This window comes from Schistocerca americana, chromosome 6 (genome assembly GCF_021461395.2).
Source record: "Schistocerca americana isolate TAMUIC-IGC-003095 chromosome 6, iqSchAmer2.1, whole genome shotgun sequence".
NCBI lineage: Eukaryota > Metazoa > Arthropoda > Insecta > Orthoptera > Acrididae > Schistocerca > Schistocerca americana.
In genome coordinates, this window is record NC_060124.1 from 81,557,793 (window position 1) to 81,574,036 (window position 16,244).

General features: G+C 40.8%; 1 protein-coding gene across 1 annotated transcript in view; it reads left to right on the forward strand.

The window, feature by feature from the left end:
• Positions 1 to 16,244, forward strand: part of LOC124619972 (lysosomal-trafficking regulator) — a 594,456-nt gene that overhangs the window by 221,271 nt on the left and 356,941 nt on the right. The gene's annotated exons all lie outside the window — the stretch shown is intronic.

The window sequence follows — 16,244 nt, forward strand, 5'->3', positions numbered from 1 at the left end:
AGATGCTGTATTTCTTGATTTATGAAAAGCATTTGACTCAGTACCACATGTAAGCTTCTTGTCAAAAGTATGATCATATGGGGTGTCAAGCGAAATTTTGAATGGATTGAGGACTTTTTGTAGGGAGGACACAGCATATTACCTTGAATTGAGAGTCTTGTCAGATGTAGAAGTAAATTTGGGTATGCCCCAGGGCTCTGTATTTGGATTCTTGCTGTTCACATTGTATATTAATGACCTTGCGGACAATAGTAATGGTAAAATCAGGCTTTTTGTGGATGATGCAGTTATCGGTGAGGAAGTACTATCTGCAAGAAGCTGCATAAATGTTTAGTCAGACCTTGATAAGGTTTTAACATGGTACAGAGATTGGCAACTTGCTTTAAATGTTCAGAAATGTAAAATTTTGCACTTCACAGAACGAAAAAATGTAGCAGCATATGAATGTGGTATCAGTGATTCACTGTTGGAATCGGCCAACTGATACAAATACCTGGATGTGACACTTTGTAGTGATATGAAATGGAATGATCACATAGGTTCAGTTGTGGGTAAAGGAGGTGGTAGACTTTGGTTTATTGGTAGAGTATTGGGGAAGTGCAATCTATCTACAAAGGAGATGGCTTACAAATCATTCTTGTGAACAGTTCTAGAATATTGCTCAAGTGTGTGGGACCAATATCAGATAAGACTAATAGGGTATATTGAGCGTGTACAGAGAAGGGCAGTACGAGTGGTCTCAGGTTTGTTTAATCCATGGGAGAATGTCACACGGATACTGAAGGAACTGAACTGAAAGACTCTTGAAGATAGATGTTAACTAACCCAAGAAATTATGTTAACAAAGTTTCAAGAAATGCCTTTAAATGTTTACTCTGGGAAAAATACTAAGAGTACAATCCCCTTCATATCGCTCGTATCAGAATTGTTAAGATAAGATTAGAATAATTACTGCACACACAGAGGCATTCAAACAACCATTCTGCCTGCACTCCATACGTGAATTGAACAGGAAGAAACCCTAATAATTGATACTATGGGATGTACCTGCCATGCACCTCACGGTGGTTTGCAGAGTATATATATAGATGTAGATAAAACAAAAACTATTTGTTTCAATGTTTTTCACTTTGTGTTTGACTTTTACATCTGTTACAACTCTTCCTTTTCTCTGTATTAACATTACGCAAAAATGATGCTAGTCTATAACACAACGTATTTAACTTCTCCATCCCTGTGATTACATGGTGTTCAGAGAGGCAGAAAACATCTATCATTTCAAAATGTTGCACATTATTCTAGGCAAACAAGAGGCTCATCTATCTTGTTTTTCAGCCTCGTATGTCCTGATGAAAAAAAATTAATTTTATTTTTCTGGAAACTGTTGCTTGTGTTGTGGCACTGTTCTGTTCTAATTTCTTTCAATGCTGTGTATATTGTTCTTGTGAAACACAACTAGCTCTTTATTTACATGAAGTAATGAATGTTATTGACAGGGTGTCTCAAATTGCATCCATATTTCTAAACTTCCAGAGAGCTGTTGACACCATTACTACCGAGCAGCTTCTAGTAGAATTGTGTGCCTATGGAGTATTGTCTCAATTGTGCACTGGGTTCACGATTTCTTATCAAAAAGGTCACAGTTCATAGTAACTGATGGAAAGTCATTGAGTAAAACAAAACTTTCCAAAGAAGTGTTGTAAGCCCTCTGCTGTCCCTAATGTGTATAAGCAAAATAGCAGTCCTCATAGATTGTTTGCTGTCTAGAAAAGTCATCAAAAGATCAAAATCAGTTGCAAAATGATTTAGACAAGATACCTTATTGTGTGAAAGTGGCAATTGACTCTACATGATGAAAAGTGTGAGGTCATCCATGTGAATACTAAAAGGAATCTTAAGTTTTTGTTACATGATAAGTCACACAAATCTAAAGGCTGTCTATTCAGCTAAATCATAGGGATTACAACAATGAACAGGTTGAATTGAAAAGATTACGTAGAAAATTGTGGAGAAGGTGAACAAAAGACCATGTCGTATTGGCAGAACTCTTACAAAGATGGACTAATCTATTAAAGAGACTGCTTACATTGCACTTGCCCATCCTCTTCTGGAGTACTGCTGCATGGTGTAGAATCTTTACCATATAGGATGGAGGGAAGACATCAGTAGAGTTCAAAGAATGAAGGGCTTGATTTGTATTTTCATGAAATACAAGAAAAACTGTCATGGGTATGATACATGATTGGGGGTGCCAATAATTAAAACAGATGGGCTTTTCATTGTGATGGTATTTTTTCACGAGATTTCAGTTACCATCTTTCTCTCCAAATATGAAAATAGTGTGTTGACTCCCACCTACATAGGTAGAAATGATCATCATAATAAAAATAAGAGAAATCAGAGCAACCGAGAAAAGACTGAAGTGTTCATAGAGAAACAATCTGAAGGTGGTTTGATGAATCCTCTACTGAGCATGTCAATGTGAATTGCAGAATAGTGATGTAGGTATAGATGAGTAAATGTAGGTGTAGATGTAGATGACATTGACAGTGCACCCTCTGTGGCCTGGATGTATGCACAGATTGCTGTCACGAAGCTGTTCAATCCTCTCCTGGGATCAGCCGGGCCACAACTGTTGGAACTGGTCATCGATATCCTGGATACTAGCACTGGGACACAGTTGACATCCAAACTGGTTCCATAAATTGTCTGTTGTGGACAGGTATGGGACTCTTGTTGGCCACAGGGTACTTCATTGTCATGTCTATGACACACTCCTGTGCCATCAGAGATCCATCAATCACTGCTAACCGTGACCTGATGTCATACTCGACAGCTCCACACCCCACAGTGCCAGGAGTAACACCATTGTGCCTCTCCAAAATATTGGAAAGATGTCAATCACTGTCATACTCACTGACAGTGATCGTCAGGGGTTGTATAGAATAGTAATTCATTGCTGAAAATTGTGTGATCCCATTCATCAGCATGTGTGATCCCATTCATCAGCAGTCCATGGGTCCTGGTCGTGCTGCCACTCTGGGTATGATTATTTATGTTGTGGTGTTAACAGCAGCCTACATGTGAGATGATAATTTCCTAGTCTGACTGCTGCCAGTCACCGACGAGTGGCCGGGGATAACCCAGAATGCTGTAGGGAGCCTATTACTTGTTCAGTGGCAGGTGCAGATGTTGAGGGGCTATGATTGAGGTGTGGCAGTAACATTCTGTTTCCTGTCTGTGCTCATTTCTGAATCTAATGTTACATAATGTTTTGAGATGAGGAAAAGCATAACTTGTATTTGAACATAGCATAGAATGTGCTCTGTGGATTTTGCAAGTGATTGATGCAACTGGCATCTAAATCTGATGTTTAGTTCTAGAGTTAAGTGAATTTTAATCAAGTAGGGCATCAGAGCTTGGAGAGGTGAGTGGTAGCCATTTTTGACCATTGTCACATAAGGTTCATCTGCAGTAGACCCGAGTCTGCTTTGTGTGCATAAAGGAGGTCCCAGAGGGGGTGGTGTGTGTGTGTGTGGGGGGGGGGGGGGTGAAAGTGAGGCATCTAAAATGTTCTAGATGCTTGATGTGGGAGTACTTCCATAAAAACTAAAAATTAAGAAGCAGTTGTAGCAATAACGGAACCCTGACCCTGAAGGGCAGCAAAAACAAAATAGTCTTGCCGTAAAAAAAATGTTCTGTAGTAAACATATCAATTGCAGAATCATTACAGTAATGGCTCTGAGAGAGTTTGTCTGTGAGTTAGAGGTTGGCTCATGAAATTAGCCTCATCATGAATATTAGGAAAAGTCTCTTGTATCACATCACAGTCTGCTAACATGTACATGTAAGGGTATCATGCCCTTGTTCCTGGAAGATTGTGACAAGTGTTGCCAGAAGTCCGACTGTGAAGCTGTTGGAAGCTTAAACTCAGTGGCGCAATAAACTTTATTTTTAGGTCATCCTGATTTTTTTCAGTATATGATTGTGTCTAGTCATGTAAAAAGTGACTTTGATTAGTGCTCAAAAGTTACATTTTTAACTGTGCAATAACAGCAGATTTAGTTGTGGTTAAGCAAGGTTTTATGGTGGTAGTGTTATGCCATGTTATGTTTGGTACTGCTAAGTAGAGGTATGCATGCTAACTTGCTATGTGTGTACCCAGTGTTGTGGTAGAAGATTGCAGATGGCTATCTGATCGTGATTGCATCTGGGAATTTAATAGTTGTGGAGAAGCTCGTAGATCAAGATGCTAAGTACTATCAGAACTATCCTGGCATTTCTCTTACAAAGTCCTGCAATGTATTTTATTTGTTATCCCAGTGGGATCACTAGTTGGCCAGAGTTACATTGGGAAGATAATTACTTAGAAGTAGAGGTTCTCATGAAGACCCTGTGATTTCTGAGGTGATGCATGTTTATCTTTGATTTGAAATTGTTGCTGATGTAGTTGTAGTAGTAGTAGTAGTAGTAGCAGTAACAGCAGCAGCAGCACCACCACCACTAGCAGTAGCTTTATTCATCTGTAGATCTCTTTTTAAAAGGATATAGGACGTTTCAAAGTATTTGTAAATTTAGATCACTTTAAAATAAGCTAATTTGTATACACATATATTTACAGATTTCTAGTTAGAGACAATCATTAGATTTACTCCTGGTATAGAATACTTTTTTTACAAATAACATTATTAAATAATGTAACGCCACATTGTTCACTCATATCTCACTATTGGCCACTGCATACACTATACACACATTGTTACACTTCACTCGCTCTACACACACACACACACACACACACACACACACACACACACACTGGTGATCTCTGGGCCATTTTCTGTACCACAACTTCCCATTTGCTATCCTGAAAAACTGAGTCTGCATATCTCCATAATGAGTGAGATGTTGAGCTCAGAAAGAGGAAGGGGTGTTAGTATTGTGCCACACATAGCTTGGGGGTAAGTATTTCTAGAAAGGAAAAAAAAAGAAGGAAAAAAACATAAAGTGAAGGTGTTATGTGAAATGTTGGATATTTTATAATCATTATTATTATTATTATTAATTATTTATATAACATTTTTATCAACCCCTACTTTGTTTTAGCTAAGTAATCATTCAAATGTATAAAATGTATTGCATAACAGGAGCTTTTTAGCTGCATTTTTAAATAAGTGTATTTTTGCAATTTCTTTAATCTCGTTTCGTAATTTATTGCACAGTTTTATTCCTTGATAGAAAATGCTGTTTTGAGTTTTATGTTTATTTTTTCTTGATAAATGGAAGTTGAGTCTATCTCTTGTTGCATGGCCATGGACAGAGCTGTTTGTGCAGTAATTACCAATGTTATTTTTGATGTGTACAACTGACTGGTAAACGTATTCACATGGAGCAGTTAAAATCCCCAGTGCTCTGAACAGATCTTTACAATGAGCTTGACTAGTATTTTTGGTTAATATTCTTATGGCTCTCTTCTGGAGTGAAAATTGTGTTCGTATTTTGAGCATTTGTTCCCCAAAAAAGAATGCCATAGCTAAGAATTGAGTGTACATATGAATAATATGTAAATAAAAGACACTGCATGTTACACACTGATGATAGGATTCTAAAGGCATAACATGCTGATGACATTCTGTTTGCAAGTACCTTTGTGTGTTCACACCACTTCAACTGAGAATCAGTATTCATTCCTAGAAATTTTGCATTTGTTACACAGTCTATAGAGGTGCCATCTACATTTAATTTAACATTGTCATTTTTCCTCTTCAGACTGAAAATCATGGCATTAGTTTTCTTTATGTTCAGTGTCACTTTATTACTTATTGGCCAATCATAAACTTCCTTGAGAGTTTCATTTGCTTTCTCGGCAAGGAGTTCTCTTGTTTTCTCAATGATTATAATATTGCTGTTAGCAGCGAAGAGGATTTTTTCACCATGAGTAACACTACTGGGAAAGTCATTGATGTATATCAGGAACAGTATTGGTCCTAATATGCTACCTTGTCAAACCCCTATATTAATGTATACCACACCAACTTAATTGTAGGGCACAGTGCCACAACAATATAGTCTGTTTTTACAAGACACATTGGGTACTTACTTGTTGGCCAACCTATATCTTCCCAGGGTCATAATTTAATTCAAAGATTGTGTATGTGCTACCAGTGGAGCTTATAAAGTTCCTCCTTAATATTAAATATTGTACGAGATGTGTTCAAAAAGTAAGGTGACTTTATATTTTTATTAAAAAATATTTATTTATTCATCAATTCAAAGTAATCCCCCTCGGATACAGTACACTTGTGCCAATGCTTCTTCCAATCCTTGAAGCACTTCTCATAGCCACTTTTTGGTACAGCCTTGAGTACGTCCAGCGAAGCTGTTTTTATATCCTCAGTCATTGAAAATCTTCGTCCTTTCATAAGGCTCTTCAGTTTTGGGAACAGGAAAAAGCTGCAGGGGGCCAAATCCCATGAATATGATGACTGAGGCATGATTTTCATGTTGTTTTTGGCCAAAAAAATCTCTCACAAGCAACGATGAATGAGCGGGTGCATTGTCTTGATGCAAAATCCATGAATTGTTTTTCCACAATTCCTGAAGTTTTTTGCATATTGCTAGTTGCAAATGATACATAATGTCAAAGCAATACTCGTTATTGACCATACTGCCTTGAGGCTAAAATTCATGATGCACTACGCCGTGGTAACTGAAAAAAGCAGTGAGCAAAACTTTGACATTTGCTTGAACTTTGAATGCTTTTTTCGGTCTTGGCTCTCTGGTATGCTTCCGTTGGGACGATTGGGCTTTGGTTTCGACGTCATAACCATAAACCTATGTTTTGTCACCAATTATGACCCTTTTGAACAAATCAGGATCATCATTGATATCATTCAAGAGCTCCTGAGCAATGCTCATGCAACGGTTCTTCTGATCAAAATTGAGAAGTTTTGAAACAAACTTCACTAATATGCATCTCATGCCCAAAACATATTTGGGGGGGGGAATTGCATGACACAAACTGACGTGAACATCCCCAGCAACTTCTCTTATGGTAATTCGCTGATTTTCCTAAACAGTTTTCTTCACAACTTTGGTGGTATCATCTGTGTTGATGCGCTGGGGCATCAAGAGCAAGGTTCGTCATTGGCATCTTCTCAGCCACCTTGGAAGAGCTTATACCACTTGTAAACATTTATTTTACTTAGAGCAGACTCACCATGAGCCACTGTCAACATATCAAATGTTTTAGTGCACTTGATTCCATTTTTCACACAAAATTTGGTGCAAATTCTTTGCTCAACTTTTTATAATAATCGAAAATCACCAAGCACACTAAAACATACGTAATTTTTCTGTGTGTCAAAGACAAACGAACCCCCAGGGGCCTCACCACTCTTTCGCGGGTTCATACTTGACTACCATGGGGCTCCAACTTTACAGCAATTTTTCCCTTCCGTGCTGCATGTCTGTCCTCTTGCTATTATTTTTCCATTCCCTTGAGGAACATGTCTGGGATGTTATTGGGAATGTTCTGCATTGTCTGTCACTGACGTAATGACAGTCTCACCTTTGGTTTTTGCTCCCTTTTCCTGTCTTTGTTTCCCTTCTCCTCTCATTCCTCCGCTTTGGTGTTTGAGGTTCCTCTCTTTCTTCTTCTTCTTCCTCCCTGTGTGCTCCTGAAGGCTGACCCATGCATCTGACACTTAACAGGTGACTGGGTAATGCGTAATTCCCAGCCCTGGGTCAACAGGTAGGGTTCACATGTACCCCCTGGTACAGGCCAGGCCCAGGGAGGGATGTTTGCCTGACCTGCAACCTTATCAGATTGCCAATTGGTCCCTCTGTCAGGTGTCCAGGAGGTGTGAACAATCACCTAAGGCGGGTGCGCCCCCTTGTGAAGGGGACCCCCAGTTAGAAGTAGCATGCGATCGGAGATGTTGGCAATCGTGGGGAACTTTCCCCGCAATGAATCAGTCATCTTCATAATCAACATCTGTGAAATGTAAATGTAATGAGGCTAATGATTCAAAGACCCTTCCCACTGCACCACGGTGCCTCGTGGTCTCACATACTGAAGACAGTCAGTCCTTCACCGCAGTAAATATGTTAATTATTCAGAAAGGTGTTGATGCAATTGCTGGATGTGTGAAATCTTGCTCTCATTTACGGAATTGCACTTTGCTTTTGGAGACTACATCTGATTCTCAAGCACAACAACTGTTTGCTGACTTGCTTCTCCACGGCTACCCTGTTTGTGCCGAGGCACATAGAATTCTGAATTCTTCCCGTTGTGTAATTTACACCAGCCTGCTCGACGGTCTAATCGAAGCCGAAATCCAATCTTACCTCTCTGATCACTGCCGTCCATCGTGTAATGAAAGAGGTAGATTCCTCCTTAATGCCCACCCACACTCTTTTTCTCACCTTTGATAGAGTGTTGCTTCCATCCAAGATCAAAGCAGGCTGTGGAAGTATCACAGTCCAGCTGTACATTCCAAACCCGATGTGCTGCTACCAGTCTCGTTGTTTCAACCACACTAGAACATCTTGTTGACACCCAGCCAAAGGTGTAATCTGTGGTAGGGATGTGCATGAGGGTGATTGTTTACCTCCTCCTCCCGGCTGTATCAACTGCAATGGTAGTCATGCCACCACCTCTTGGGATTGCCCAATGTATCTTGATGAGCGGGCTGTCCAAGAGATCCGGGTGAAGGAAAAAGTGTCACTTGCAAGTTCTGGCTAGTTGCAAACCCTGTGTTCTCCCATCTGGCACCTATAGTTCTGTTCTTGTTACCTCTTATTCCATGAAGGACATGGCCATGCTGACATGCGACCTCCATTTCAGGTCTGAGGTTGTGAAATCTCCCAGTGTCAAGGTAGCATCACCATTCCCCCATCCAGCTGTGCAACAAGCCGCCAAACTCTCACCTCAAGGGGCGAAGCCACCAGCTACACAACCGGTAGGCCAGAAAGGACAGAAGGAGTACTCCCGTGAAGACTTCCTCCATCCCTCCAGCCAAACAACACCCGAGTATTCCTCTAACCGGAAAGGCTCGAAGATGTCCACCAATGGCAAACGGTCTTCTCCTTCGCCAACTCGAAGATCCTCTTTGACGGTGTTGCCATGTGATACCTTAGCCTAGCTAGCCTCCATGTCACCGCTGCGCACCACCAACCATTTTTCAGCGTTGGACTGCATAGACCGACCACACAAGCAAGGTGATGCTTCTGTGGACCCCATGGAGGAGGATCCTCCTGCTTCTGTGCCCTGTAGTAGCAACTCTTCACCGGCTGTCACTCGGCAGCCGCCGAGGTGACACCCCTACAGCTCTTCCTCATCACGATTCTCCTCCAATGAAACGTTTGCAGCCTTCAGTCCCACGTAGAGAATTACGGCTGCTTTTAGCATCACAGCATTTCCTTGTACTCTGCCTTCAGGAAATGAAATTGCACCCTCACGACCGCTTTGAGCTTTCGTATTTCTTACCGATTCATTTTGGCCTTCCCCCTGAGGCCAGCATCCATCTCATGGGGGCATCATGCTGCTCGTACAGGATGACATTCATAGTCAACCCATCTCCCTGACTACCCACCTTCAAGCTGTTGCAGTTTGTCTTTTCCTTCCCCACCTGACTTTTTCCATCTGTGCTATTCATCTCCATCCATCATTCAGTGTCACCGTGGCAGACTTCCTTCAGCTTATTGCACAGCTACCTCCCCCATTTTTGCTACTCTGTGACTTTTAATGCACATCATTCCCTTTGGGGTTCTCCCAGGACGTGTCAGAGGTGCCCTCTTGGCTGACCTTTTTACCAACTTAACCTCTTCTGCCTTCAACACTGGAGGACCCACTTCCGACTCCTCCTTTCCAACTCCTTGCACACCTGTTCCCATTTGGACCTATCCTTCTGCACTGCCCGGCTTGCCCATCGTCTTGAGTGGTCCGTTCTCTTAGACACGTACTCGAGCAACCATTTCCCGTGTGCTATCCGTTTGCCGACTCCTAGTCGGTCCGTGTGCACACCCAAATGGCTGCTTACTAAGGCTGACTGGCAGCTTTACTCCTCCCTGGAGACCTTCGAAGAACAAGATTTCTCCAGTTGTGATGACAAGGTGGAATACCTCACAAACGCTATTCTACTGCTGCAGTATGTTCCATTCCTTGTACTTCCTCTTTACCACGTCTTGTCCCATTCCGTTCGCTGACTGAGGCATGCTGTGACGCAATTTGCGCATGGAGACGTGCTCTCCGCATTTTTAACCATCATCCTATGATGGCAAACTGCATTCATTGTAAAGAGATGCATGTAAAGTGTCGTCATGTTCTTTGGGATAGCAAAAGAGGAGTTAGCTGGATTTCATTCACTAGTTCTTTTAACAGGTCCATCTCTCCCTCTGTCATATGGACCAACCTCCAATGGCTTTCTGGGACCAAGAACTATTCCCCAATTTCCAGCCTGACAGTAGCAGACGAAGTCATCGTGGACCCTGTTGCTGTCTCCAACACCTTGGGTTACCATTTTGTGGACATTTCGAGCTCTTCCCACTATCACCCTGCCTTTCTACATCAGAAACGAGTGGAGGAGGCTCAGGCGATACCCTTCTCTTCTCCGAACCTTGAGTGCCACAATGCCACCTTTACTATGAGAGAGCTAGATCAGGCTCCTCCCCAGGGCCAGACGCCATCCACATTCAGATGTTACAGCACTTTTCTCTTCAGGCAAGCACTTTCAGCTTAACATGTACAGCTGCATATGGGCAGAGGGCACATTTCGCAGACTTTGGTGTGAAGCCACTGTCATACCCATACTAAGCCTAGCAAAGACCAAAAATTTCCTTCTGGCTACCGCCCCATCTCTCTCACCAGCTGCATTTGCAAGATGATGAAACATATGATTCATGCCTGAATGGTATGGTGGCTCGAGTCTCGCAATTTACTGAGGAATGCACGGAGTTCTGCAGTTGACCATCTGGTTACTTTGTCAACCCATGTCATGAATGGTTTTTTATGGAAATCCCAGACTGTGGCTGTGTTTTTCAATTTGGAGAACGCCTACGACACCTGCTGGAGAACTGGTATCCTCCATACTCTTTCCAAATGGGGCTTCTGTGGCTGCCAGCCATGTCTCCTTCAGGCATTTTTAAAAGACCAAGTTTTCAAGGTGTGTGTGGGTTCTGCCTTATTGGACACCTTTATCGAGGAAAACGGTGTGCCTCATGGTTCGTTCCGTCCTGAGCGTTGTCCTCTTTGCTATTGCCTTCAACACTATAATGGCCTGTCTCCCACAGGGCATCTCTGGCAACCTTTTTGTTGACAATTTTGCCATCTATTGCAGTTCTCCATGGACCTGTCTCACTGAGCAGCATCTTCAGCAATGTCTTGATCGTCTTTACTGCTGGAGCATTGAGAGTGGCTTTCACTTTTCCACTGACAAAACCATCTGTATGAATTTCTGGTGACGCAATTGGTTTCTCCCATCATCTTTACATCTTGGGCCTGTTGCCCTTCCATTTGTTGAAACTATGAAATTTCTGGGGCTCCTGCTCGATAGGAAACACTCTTGGTCCTCCCATGTGTCTCACCTGGCAGCCTGCTGTATGCCATCCTTCAATGTTGTACGTGTTCTCAATGATACTTCCTGGGGGTGCAGATCGAACCACCCTCCTCCGTTTGTACCGGTGCCTTGTCTGTTCGAAACTCGACTATGGGTACTTTGTTTATGCATCTGCGTGTCCATCCCTGATATGCTGTCTCAGCACTTTCCACCATCATGGCATCCATTTGGCCGTGGATGCCTTTTACACTAGCCTGGTTGAGTGTCTGTATACTGAAGCTGCTGAACTACCACTGTCCTACTGCTGTGACTTTCCCCTCAGCAGGTATGCATGCCGTTTGTCTACCATGCATGACCACCCATCCTGTGCCTCCTTCTTTGATGACTCCGTTGATCACCAATATGGGGTGCGTCCTTCTTCTCTGCTACCTCCTGGAGTCCGCTTTCAGCACTTGCTATGGTGGCTTAACTTCACATTACCTGCAACTTTCCCAGTGGGAGTGAAACCTTCACCACCTTGGCTTTGTGAAGTGGCCCTAATTTGCTTCCTAATGACACTGCTCCAGACTCGGTCTATCGTCTTCAGTTTCATGACCTTCGCATGGAAATTTGCGATAGTACCTTTGTATACACTAATGGCTCTTGGACTGACCATGGGGTTAGGTATGACTTCATCATTGGCACCCGTGTTTTTGATATCGGCTTCTGGCTCACTGCTCAGTATTTACAGCCGAGCTCTTTGCCCTGTATCAGGCCATGGAGTACATGCTGTGACACAGCCTTTTCAATTGTGTCCTCTGCTCAGACTCACTCAGCACCCTTCAAAGTCTATTGTGCGCTGTACATCGCCCACCCTGTAGTGCAGCGGGTCCAGGAAAATTGTCATTTGATCAGTCTTGGTGGAACCACTGTGATGTTTATGTGGGTTCCTGGTCATGTCGGTCTGCCAGGAAACGAGGCTGCTGCCAAGGCTGCAGTCTTCATACTACAGCCCACTAGTTCCTATATTCTCTTCAATGATCTCTGTAGTGCCCTCTTGTCAGGAGGTGGTTCCCTTTGGCAATGCCATTGGTCCTCCCTTCGTGGGAAAAAGCTCTGGATTATTAAGCGTCTCCCAGTGGCTTGGACGACCTCCTCTTGGCCCTCCTGCTCGGAGGAGGTCATTTTGGCTTTTTAGCCATTGTCATTTGATAAGTGACGCTACCCCACCACTTTGTACACATTGCACCCAAGGTTTAACTGTCCGCCACTTCCTGATGGAATACCCATTTTTTAACCGTTTACATTCCCACTTGGGTTTTCTGTTTGAGTTATCAGCCGTTTTAGAAAATGACACGCGGGCTATTGTCCACGTTTTACTTTTTATCCAACAAAGCATTATGGTGAAGGCCATTTACTATTTAGTTTTGGACCTCCATTTCTGCATGGTGTCTTTAGCCCTTTTTCCACATGCCTGTTTTTAACTGTCTTCTGTTATGTCAATTGGGACTGAAGTATAGTCGTTTTTTAATTCCTGTCTGTCTTTGTGTTCTGTAGTTTTGACTTGGGTGCATGTGACTCCAGTTGTTTTTTGCACCCTACAGCAAAACAAAACCAAAGCAAACATAAACAAAGTATGCTGTAAAAAAAAAAATAATAATAATCAATAATAGAAGGTACATTGCTTGCACAATTTGAAAAGTCCCCTTACTTTTTGAGCAGCCCTCAGATGTTGGAAGTACAAATCTATTGCAAAGAAGTGAGCAACCCTGGTAATGCAATATTTATGAAAATGTTTTAAGAGGAGAAATTGATATACAAGTTGGATTTATTTAACTTGCATTCACTATCATCACCTAGGTTCTTGTCCAATTGATAACCTTAATGAAAATAGGAGTTAGTCCAAGGTTGTCTTATAGCAGTGACTGACGTATAGTTCATTAATTTTTTCACATCCATTTTTTAATTGCCCTTCTTCTAATTCCGCAGACATGTTATAAACATTTTTCACAAGAAACGAAGTCACAGTTTGCACAACAAAACTTTTTTAGTAGCTCTTTGTTTACATCTTTCATAGCAAAGAGTCTTGTGAACTGTACTCGACATAGTTGGAAACTTAATGAATAAGTTGACATATTTCTGGTACACATTTTCAATATATCAGTCCACTAATGTTTTAGAAGCATCCAGAACATTTGTTGATTTGTATTGGTGTTGTATAAATTTCCACTATTAATATCGAAGACAAATCAAAGTTACTTGCTTTTCACATATAAAAATTCTTTGAAAATATTATGGAAATAAAAGTCCTATGGAAAAAAATAAATATTATGAAAATAAAAAGACATTATGGCACACCAAAAATCAAGTGCAAAGACACACGTAATCTCAGTCATTGATTTAAAAATGCATATGATTTGATAGATAGAGAATCTCTATTGTCAGTCCTGGAAGAAATGGGTTTGGATAAGAAAACAACTAATATTATAAAAGCGACCCTGACAAATACATTTTCGAAAGTTAAATTTATGGGAGAATTATCGGAACCCTTTGAAATAAAAACAAGAGTGCAACAAGGGGATGGGCTCTCACCGTTGCTGTTCAATTGTGTGCTTGAGAAAGTAGTCAGAGAATGGAACACAAATATTAAGAGTGGTATAAGACTGGGTTGCAAAAAGAATAATCTTAAAGTAAATTGCGTTGCTTTTGCAGATGATATGGCACTGTTTGCTGAAATAATGGAAGAAGCGCGGGAACAAATCGTTGAACTAAAGAAACAAGCAGCTAAAATAGGTCTTCACATCTCCTTTGAAAAAACTAAGATATTGACAAACGTCAAGTACTCATGTCAATACCTCAAAGTTCAAGAACAGAAGATTGAAACAGTAAAAGAATTCAAATATTTTGGAGAATGGATTAGTTGGAATGCTGGTGAAAGCAAAGCAATGAAATCCAGAAAATATAGACTTGAATTGGCCTTCCAACTAACAAAAAATTACATACAATAAGAAATCCCTTTCATGGGGGGTCCAGAATTACACATTACAAGACAGTGATTAAGCCGGAAGCACTGTATTCAGCAGAAACACTAAACATGAATTTCAAAGGCCAAATGGAGAAACTTGAGCTAAAGGAAAGAAAAATTTTAAGAAAAATCATAGGGCCAAAGTTCAAGACAATAAGATTATATACATAAAAAATGAAACTCTTTACAAGAAAATTGAAAAACTTTCAGATACTATGCAAAAAAGGAGAATACATTTTTATGGTCATCTTCTCAGAAGGAATTCCAACAGATTAAACTAAACAAATCTTTGACTTTTTCCGTAACCGCAAAACAAAACCCAACTGGTTTCGAGAAACTGAGGAAGACCTAGTAGAATTAAAGATTTCAGAAAATTCACTTATTGATCGAACAGCTAAATTAATTACTAAAGATGAGAACACACGGTTCCAAGACAAATCTACACAAAAGTCCAAACCCTTCATCTCGGAAGAAGAGAGGAAAATAAGATCAGAAAGAATGATGAAATACTGGGCCCTAAGAAAAGAACAATGCACAAAGAAATTATTGACCCAGCGTACCTCAGAGATGGTGGAACGAAAGAAGAAGAAAAAAACATGAAATGGCAGTGACAAAATAAATTGAATGTTTTCAAAATTATAGGTGTTAAGCTACTTCTTAAAAGTAGTAAAATATAGGTTGGTAGATTAAAGAAATGTGACATATTTTGTAAGTGACATAATATTGATTTTATAAAAATAAAATGAAATATAAGGTTGTATTTTTATATCTTCTTCTGACATTTGTAGGAAGACTAATTCTTATAGCATAACCTGATAACATGTAAAAAATATCAGTACAACTAACTTTAAGCACAGCAGAACCTCACCAGACTACTAAAACATTCTGTAAATATCCAAAAATATGAATCTAATTCTACATATCCAAAAATAGATATAACCCTGGCTCAGAATAAGATGGTATCGTAAGTTTCTATAATTTGAAAATGTTACACAAGACCTGGTTTATTATAAGCACTAAATTAGAACATGTGCAGACAAGGTAAGGTACTTGAGATTTGGCAGGTTACAGTGTCACTGATAAAGATCAGAATCATCTGGTGTGGCAACTATAGTGGTGCATAACATTAATGGACAAGATAAAATAGGTTATGGAAATCCTCCCTTCTAGTGGTCAGACATGGTTGACCAGAATCTTGACAATGAGTTTACCTGTCCTCACATTACTGTGTTGTCCTACATTGGGCCATAGCCCTACAAATCTGGATATTGTACAATTCAGTGAGCTGGGCAAAGGGAGACCCAAAGTGATCCACTTTCAAAGTTTGTTGATAATGCTGTCTCACACAAGGCTGTGGCATGTCCATGATCTACACAGTGATCAGTCAACATCTGACACTGTCCATGCTTCTTATAAACCCTACCAGCACTAATGATCTCTGGTAGCAGTTTACTTGTCACAGAGAATTGCAACTATAATCGTTTACATACCTACCGATGGTGGGTAAGTGTATGAAGTTGTATTGACATCTGAGCATGTCTCCTTGGTGCTTCATTTGTTTGTCAGGGAGTGTATTATAGTCCTGCGTGATTCAATAAAGTCACATTCCTGGTGGCATGAACTTCTCTGCACTTTCTTGTGTACGGCAGCTAATAGCCCGAGCATATCTTCCATCCCATTGT